The sequence below is a fragment of the Mus pahari genome, chromosome 9 (assembly GCF_900095145.1).
Source record: "Mus pahari chromosome 9, PAHARI_EIJ_v1.1, whole genome shotgun sequence".
Classification (NCBI taxonomy): Eukaryota; Metazoa; Chordata; class Mammalia; order Rodentia; family Muridae; genus Mus; species Mus pahari.
Genome location: NC_034598.1, coordinates 26,814,386 through 26,822,756, shown reverse-complemented (window position 1 = coordinate 26,822,756; position 8,371 = coordinate 26,814,386).

Below are 8,371 nucleotides of genomic sequence, written 5' to 3'. Positions count from 1 at the left end.
TATATATATATATATATATAAAATCTTTTTTTAAAAAAACTGTTAAATTTTGTAAATAAATCATCTTCTCTCTGTCTCTTTCTTTGTCCTTCTCTTCCTCTCTGTCTGTCTCTATGTCTGTTTCTGTGTATCTCTCTGTCTCTCTATCTGTGTCTCTGTCTCTGTCTCTGTCTCTGTCTCTCTCTCTCTCTCTCTCTCTCTGGCTTTTTAAGACAGGTTTTCCCTGTGTAGTCCTGGCTATCTCGGAATTCACTATGTAGACCAGGCTGGCCTTGAACTCAGAGAGATCCACTTGCCTCTGCCTCTGCCTCTTAAGTGCGTATGTCACCATGCAAGATGTTTTTTACATTTAAAGAACAAAACAAAACGTAGGTAATACTTAGAATCCCAGGAAACGGAGACCCAAAAATCAGTGCTCCCAGGCATGCCTCAACTACATAGTAACCAAACCCATCTCAGAAAAAAAAAAAGCTGTACAAATTGCCCCCCCCCCCCCCGTGACCGGTGACCTGGGCTGCAGACAGACAGAGTTCATTCCTTGTGTGTATTGGCACCCAGCTGCACGGGGATCTGGGCTTTCTCCCTGGACGGTCTGACAAAGCTTGTTCCATCTCCTGCCTTCTCTTGCTCCACTGGAAGGCGATCCGAGACTCCGCAGCCTCAGCCTCGTGGGGACACAGACCTTCAATCACATCAGCCTTCTCTGTTAATTAGTCAGTCCCGGGGCTGTTTCCTCAAAGGCCAGAAGTGTTTTTTTCTCAGGCAGAGGGTGGCGCTTTCTCACTTCCCCAGACCGACTGACCTGAGAGATAACCTCTGAGGCTCCACACCACAGCTGCCAGGGGAGCCAGGGCAAAGTCTCTCTCGAGGTTGGGAAGGCTTCCCACTTGCCAGCTCTCTCTCTCTCTCTCTCTCTCTCTCTCTCTCTCTCTCTCTCCCCTAACCTGAGCGTTAGTGTGGCTCTGGCTGAGTGCTCTAGGGCCCTGAGGTCAGGTTTTAGAAAGCAAACCGGGGTCCTCCTCTCAACCACCTCAATGTATTGGATCGGTCGTTTACTCTATTAAAAAAAACGACCACCACACTGATTTATTCATTCGAGCATGCTTACAGACCAGACATGCACCACGACTGTGACGGGTGTGGTTTAGCACAAAGTTCCTTTATCTGCTGAGCCTTCTTGCCAGATCTGTTTTGATGCTGCTGCTCGAGTGACTATAAAACGAAGATAAACACTAATGTCTAAATAATACAAGTGTCATAGATATAGTACACGCAGGGAAACACACCATGTGTAGCACCTAACAGTTCATTAAATCGGGTCATGCCCCGATGCCACAGCCCGGTACCTCGGACATGACTCTTAGGGAGCCAGACACATTCATTATTATTCATTATTACTGCTTTTTTTATTTGTTTGGTTTTGGTTTTTCAAGTCAGGGCTTCTCTGTGTGGCCCTGGCTATCTTGGTACTTGCTCTGTAGACCAGGCTAACCTCGAACTCACAGAGATGCACCTGCCTCTGTCTCTCCCGATTTGACACTGGCTGCCTTCCCACACAGTTGACCCTTTGTGCCTGCAGGTTTTGAATCTGTAGGTTCAACCATTTTGGTTAGAAAATACTGTAGGAAAACCAGCTTATCATCATATGGAGAGTGTAATAACCTTGGGCCCAGCTTTTCCTTTGGATTAGGTTTTATAAGTCACTGGGAGATAATCTAAAGTGTATGAGAAGGGCTAGTCGTGTAGTGGGTAGAGTACTTCCCTAGCATGGAAGTACTTCAGAAACTTGGTGTGGTGGTACACACACCTGTAACCCCAGCACTTGGGAGGTAGGAGCAGGAAGATCAGAAGTTCAAGGTCACCCTCAGCTACTTAGTTCAAGATCAGCCTGGGCTCCATGAGACTTTGTAAAGAGTGTCTGGGAAGTCATATAGTTTATATATAGACATGAAGCTATTTTGTATAAGAGACTTGAGCCGCTGCTGATGTTGGTACCTGGGGGAACTCTTCATAGCTACTCCTGGGCAACCCTACGTGTCAGTGCTCGGAAGTCACACGGAGAGGAAGAACTCAATGTCGAGTTCTTTGTGACGGTGGAGAGCACCTGCCTTCCGGCATTCATCCCGGCAGTGCCTGGCACAGCTTCTAGCCCGCTGTTTCCACAGCGTCTCTTCAGTAAACCCCAACTCTAACAACACACAGTAAAAGTCCCCTCCAGGAGCTGGGCCTGGAACACCAGCTGCTGAGAAGCTGAGGCTAGAGGATCACAAGTTCAAGGCCTGCCTCAACAACTCAGTGAGAGACCCTGTCTCAAAAGGTTTGGGGATGTGAATGTGTAGTAGGGTGCTTGCTTCCTGTGTGCAAGGACCTAGGTTCCCACCAGTACTTTGGGGTGGAGGCACACCCCCTTCTCTGTACAGTCTCCAGCTATATAGAAAAGCTTCGAAACAAAACACCTATCCGGGTGTGGTGGCGCACACCTTTAATCCCAGCACTTGGGAGGCAACGGCAGAGGCAGGCGGATTTCTGAGTTCGAGGCCAGCCTGGTCTACAGAATGAGTTCCAGGACAGCCAGGGCTACACAGAGAAACCCTGTCTCAAAAAAACCAAAAAAAAAACCCACCTACCAGCTGGCATAGTGGCAAGCACCTGCAGTCCCAGCAGCCCGGAGACTGACACAGGTGGATCTTTCTGAGTCCCAGGCCTGCCAGGTCTACATAGTAAGACCCTACCTTACCAATAAATAAATAGGTAAACCAATAAAGTATTGCTCAGCAGTTGTCCTAGTGAGACCCTACCTCAAAAATGACAGTCAGCAGACAGACAGACAGCGCATGCATTGTTTAGCAGTGTCCATGTATCCATGACAACCTCCAGATGAAGTTTCCTAGAAGCAGGAGAAGAGGGGTGTCCCAACACGGGGCTTGCTTTTTGATTGCACTTTCAGGGTCCCACCCCATCTGGTTCCCACACCACCGCTCTGTGAGATGGACACTCAGAGCTGAGAGGTCCCTGTCTCCGCCCCTGCTGGGCTCCCGTGGCTCTCTGTGGTCTTGAGATATTGACAGCTCCTGCTCTCCAGCCTGTTGCTCACCGTCCTCCCCTCCAGCCTCCCACCTCACCCCAAGTGTGCTACAGCCCCACAGAAATGACTGCCCACTTCTAATGTTCACAGCATCCTTCCTTCCTCCTCCCTCCCTCCTTTCCTTCCTTCCCTCCTTCCTTTCTTTTTCTTTTGCCAGAAATCTTTTTGTCTCTTTATTTACACAAAGCATTACTATTATCAGAGTTTGGGAATTCAGAGCAATAGTCTCCGCGGCTACTTAGAAGGCTGGCGAAAGGGGTAAGTGTCTGAGACCACAAGTCTGAGACAAGCCTGGGGAACCCCGTGAGAGCTCATCTCATTAGTAACTAGGGCTGGGGATCCAAGTCGACTGGCCGCCGAGAAAGCTTGCTTGCCTTGCATATGTGAAGCCCTGGATTCTATTCCTAAAGCCACGTAAACCAGGTTTGGTGTAATCCCAGCACTCGGGGGCGGAGGCGGGGGTGGGGGGTGGGGGGTGAGGTCTGGGGCGGGGCCGGGGCCGGGGATGAGTTCATAGACATCCTCAGCTTACAAAGGGAGTTTGAGACCATTCTGCCCTTATTAATTAGTTAGTTAAATAAATAGAGAGGTATGGTGGTTCACACGCCTGTTATTTCCATACTCTGGAGGCTGAAACAGGGAAATTGTTCTAAGTTCAAGGCTAGCCTGATAAACCTAGCAAGATTCAGCTTTAAAAAAAAAAAAAGAAAACAAAACAAAAGAAAAAAAAAAAACCCAAGTGATAAGTACATGTGTAAGTGCATTCTTACTGAATGAGCAGATTCAAACCGGATTAGATTATATTAAAAGCAGGTTTATTGGGAAGCTGTTCTCGGGCAGGCGAGTTCATTGGCCCCAAGAACCAAAGCCAGGGAAGTCGCTGTGAGGTGGGTAGGGGTGGAGAGAGAAGGGGGTGTGTGCATGCAGGGAAAGAAAAGAAGAGACAGGGACCAAAATGTCTGGATTACACAGGGAAGACCATCCGGGGAAAGGGGAGCCCAGCCCTGGGCTGTAAAGTTCAGGGTGGGGGGCAGGGTGTGCCAGCTGGAGACTGACTGGGGGGGAGGGGAGTTGGGAGAACCTGGAAGCCAGGTCTGTTTGGGTTATGTAAAAGATCCACCTCAGTCCCTTGTCAGACCCCAACAGTGCATGCCTTTAATCCCAGCACTCAGGAGGCAGAGGCAGGTGAATATCTCTGTGTGTTCAGGGCCAGCCTGGTCCACAGAATGAGTTCCAGAGCAGCCAGGGATACACAGAGAAACTTTGTCTGGAAAAAAATGAAAAAAGCCAAATGATTTGTAAACTCAGATGAATATTGGATTTGAGAAAGAGTCCGAAACAGAAAGTGGAGACTCAGGAGGGTTTAGATTGCCCCTGCCACTCCTAACTGTCCCCTGTGGTGTCACTCACCTATGAATAGATCACCTAGATTGATCTATATATGGCCCTGGTTGGGGAAACTGGAAGCATGCTAAGTGTGGACCCCTCTTTAGTCCTAGGAACTGATAGGATGTTGGCTTCTGCATTACAGACAGAGCAACCGAGCGAGGCTCAGAAGGCTTGGCCGCTCGCTCACTGACGGAAGAGTTTCTAACCAGGCAGTCATGCTAGGATCGGCCCAGCGTTCTCCTGTGTTGTAAACCCAGGCCAGGGCTCCCCACACAGCCCCAGGGAGGCCTTCCCTCATCCGCTGGCTGCCGCTAAAGAGCCTCCTGTGTGCCAGTGCTGTGTGGTAGATGCTTGCGCATCTCCAGGGCACATCCCTCCGCAGCAGAGATGAACTTATTGTGTCTGTGACCATTTGCAAGCCGGGCGTGTAACTGTCCCGTCCTCAGCCCCCATCCTTGAGCTATACCACGAATCCATTAGTGGACCACTGGCCTATCTGACGCACAGAAGGAAACAGGACCTGTTTGCTGCATGAGTACATGTTACCCAGTGCTTGCACTGGGTTGGGGGTGGGGACACAAGGTGGGAAGGGGTGAAGACAGGGCAGATGCTTCTTGGTTGCCAAAAGGACAGGAGCCCAGGTCACCACTTCCTCTAGTCTGAGTTGTCTCCCTGTACTGGCTAATTTTGTGTCAACTTGACACAGCTGGAGTTATCACAGAGAAAGGAGCTTCAGTTGGGGAAATGCCTCCATGAGGTCCAGCTGCGGGGCATTTTCTCAATTAGTGACCAAGAGGGGAGGGCCCCTTGTGGGTAGGACCATCTCTGGGCTGGTGGTCTTGGGTTCTATAAGAGAGCAGGCTGAGCAAGCCAGGGGAAGCAAGCCAGTAAAGAACATCCCTCCATGGCTTCTGCATCAGCTCCTGCTTTCTGACCTGCTTGAGTTCCAGTCCTGACTTCCTTTGGTGATGAACAGCAATGTGGAAAATGTAAGCGGAATAAATCCTTTCCTCCCCAACTGCTTCTTGGTCATGTTTGTGCAGGAATAGAAACCCTGCCTGACTAAGACACTCCCCAACTCTTCTGGGAACATGACAGAGGACCAGAGGACGTCTATCCATCTGTTATGATGAACCAGTATTCAGACTCATGGCCCATGCATGCTTTTTAATGTGAACCTCTCAGGAGCCTCGTGGGAGCCTTGTCCTGAGGTGGGCTGGCACCATCTTGACATGACAGACTGGCTTGAGCTGGTCTAACACCAGGGGCCAGGCAGATCTAAAGTTCCTGAGACTCCTCATCCTGGGCTCTGTCAGGCAGGAGCCCAGCCGGGTGCTTCCTTCCCACAGGGTCAGGAGGGAAAGGCTCCCTTGGCCTGGGAACCCCGGGGAGTGGGAAGGTTTTGTGAAACAAACACAGAGATGAAGGCTTCTCCTCCCACCATGGAGTTTCTGCAATTCCCACAGCCTCTATCTGCTGCCTCCCGCCTCCCCCTTGTCCCTTGGAGGAAGTCACAGGGCTGAAGGTGAGGTGCTGATTCAGCTCTGATCCCTGGGTTAAAAAAAAAGAGGTCCCCCTCCCATGTCTGTGTGTCTGTTTAGGGGGATGTAATGACAGCAGAACTGTTTTCTGGGAGCAAAGGTGCTCACTGTCCCCCCAAATTGCTTTATGATAATGATCAGGTTGGGAACCTACTAAGAGCAAAAGCAAGCATCTAGCTACAACGCCAGCACTTCAAAGAGGAGGCTGGGGCATCAGGAGTGGAAAAGCATCCTTCACTACTTAGGAAGTACTAGTGAGAGGCTAGCCCAAGCCACACAAGACTCATCTCAAAACCCTAACCCCAAACAGACAGAAACCGAAAAGAAGACAGCTCTCTAGTGGCTTGAGCCTACAATCTCAGCACTCAGGAGGTTGAGGCAGGAGGATGGTCATGAGTTCAAGTCTGTCCTGTACCAAGTAGGGGTTTCAGACCAATCAGACTCTGTGAAACTGTGTTCTTGATTGATTGATTGGTTGATTGATTATTGATCGACTGATTGATTAATTGAGATGGGATTTCACTATGTAGCCTGACTGTTCCGGAACTTACTATATAGACCATGCTTCCCCTCACAGAGATCCACCTGCTCTGCCTGCCAGAGTGCTGAGATTAAAGACATGTGCCTTCATGTCCAGTTAAAGCTGTATACTGAGACCTTGCCAAAACAAAAACCAGACGACTATACACAGTCAGAGTTTTGGAATACTTTTTACTTTTATTAGTGCTCCTTGGATCTTTAATAATTCTAAAAGGATAAACAGTAAAGACTTACACAGCCATTCTGTAATGCTTTACTGAAAGATTTTAAAAGATTGCATTTTTGGGAGCTGGGGAGATGACTCCATGGTTAAGAGCACTGGCTGTTCTTCCAGAGGTCTCAGGTTTGGTTCCCAGCAGCCTATAATTCCAGCGTTTGAGAGAAAGAGGCATGGATTCGCCACAAGTTCAAGGGCAGTCTGGTTTACATAGCACGTGCCAGGACATCCAGCGTTCTCAAAAGCAAAATTAAAAAAACAAAACAAAACAAAACAACAAAGACTGAATAAACGTGTTCCTAAAACAAAGTGTCAAAAATGGAAATATATAATGATGTTCTTTATATGTTTGTTTATAAGTCTGAAAGAAAAAAACGGCTAAGAGAATATTTTTGAATAAAGCGTACAGTTCTCTAAGGTCTTTGGAAGGCAGTCTCATTTCAGGGCTGCAGGGGACCCAGGAAGATTTTTCTTTTCAGAGAGTCTTGCTCTTGAGCAGATGAGATGAGAGACTGCTCCCCCCACCACCACCACACGAGGTGTTTCTATACTCTTCATTTGAAGGGGTAGCGTGGGAGGCTCAGAGGCTGGGTGACTGACCGAAGGTCACAATGGTTAATGGCAAGTAAGGCACTAGCGTTCAGCTCTTTGACGCTAAAGCCCACCCTGCGTGACCGCAGGCAGGGAGGCGGCACCTGCAGCTCAGACTCGTAGCAAGCACCCAGGCTCTGTGGACCACAGACCACAGGGGTCTCAGGATCTCCAGGCAAACCGCCTTCTCCTCTCACATCAAAGGGCCCCGGACTTCAAAGGCGTCTCTGGAGAGGTGCGCATACTGAGAATGCTCCGGACAGCTAATGCGATTAGCCAGGGACTCTCAACAGGGCAGGAAGTACTTTAGAGAACAGCTAATTCCTTGGAAGTGAAAATCTGTTCTCGCCCTAGCCGCGCTAGGAGTCCTTTATTCCTATGGCTAGTATCTGCTTCCAGCTACCTGGGGACTGAGGTAAGATGGGGCTGTGCCAAGCTTGGGTGCTTTCTAAGCAAGACTAAAGAAGAGCAAGAGAGAAGCCAGCTGTTGTAACACACTCCTTTCAACCCAGAACTCAGGAGGCAGAGGCAGGAGGATCTCTGTGAGTTCAAGGCCAGCCTGGTCTACATCATGAGCTCCAGGCTAAGTTACTATACATGTATAAGTGGAACTCTCATATAGCAATGAATGCCGCTGTATCAATTCCATGTCAGATGTGTAGCCACCCTTGCGTCAGAGTGAAATTCTCTCCAATGACAACACAACAGAGCTAGCTGCGTCAGCTCCAGGTCATTCCAGCATCGGTGAACGGTGGCTCTCCAGTTGTTCTCAGGAGGTGTACTTATTCCCATTTCACAGGTGAAAACACTAAGGATCTCACTGCTTTGGTTCCTGCCCAAGGTCACATTGATACTAAAAGGAAAACTGGGTGTGGCAGTGGCACTCCTGTGACCTCAGTACTCCGGAGGCAGAGTAGGCAGACCTCTGTGAGATCCAGGCTAGCCTGGACTACATAGCAAGTTCCAAGCCAGTGAGCCCCCTTCTAAAAAAAAAAAAAAATGTATAAA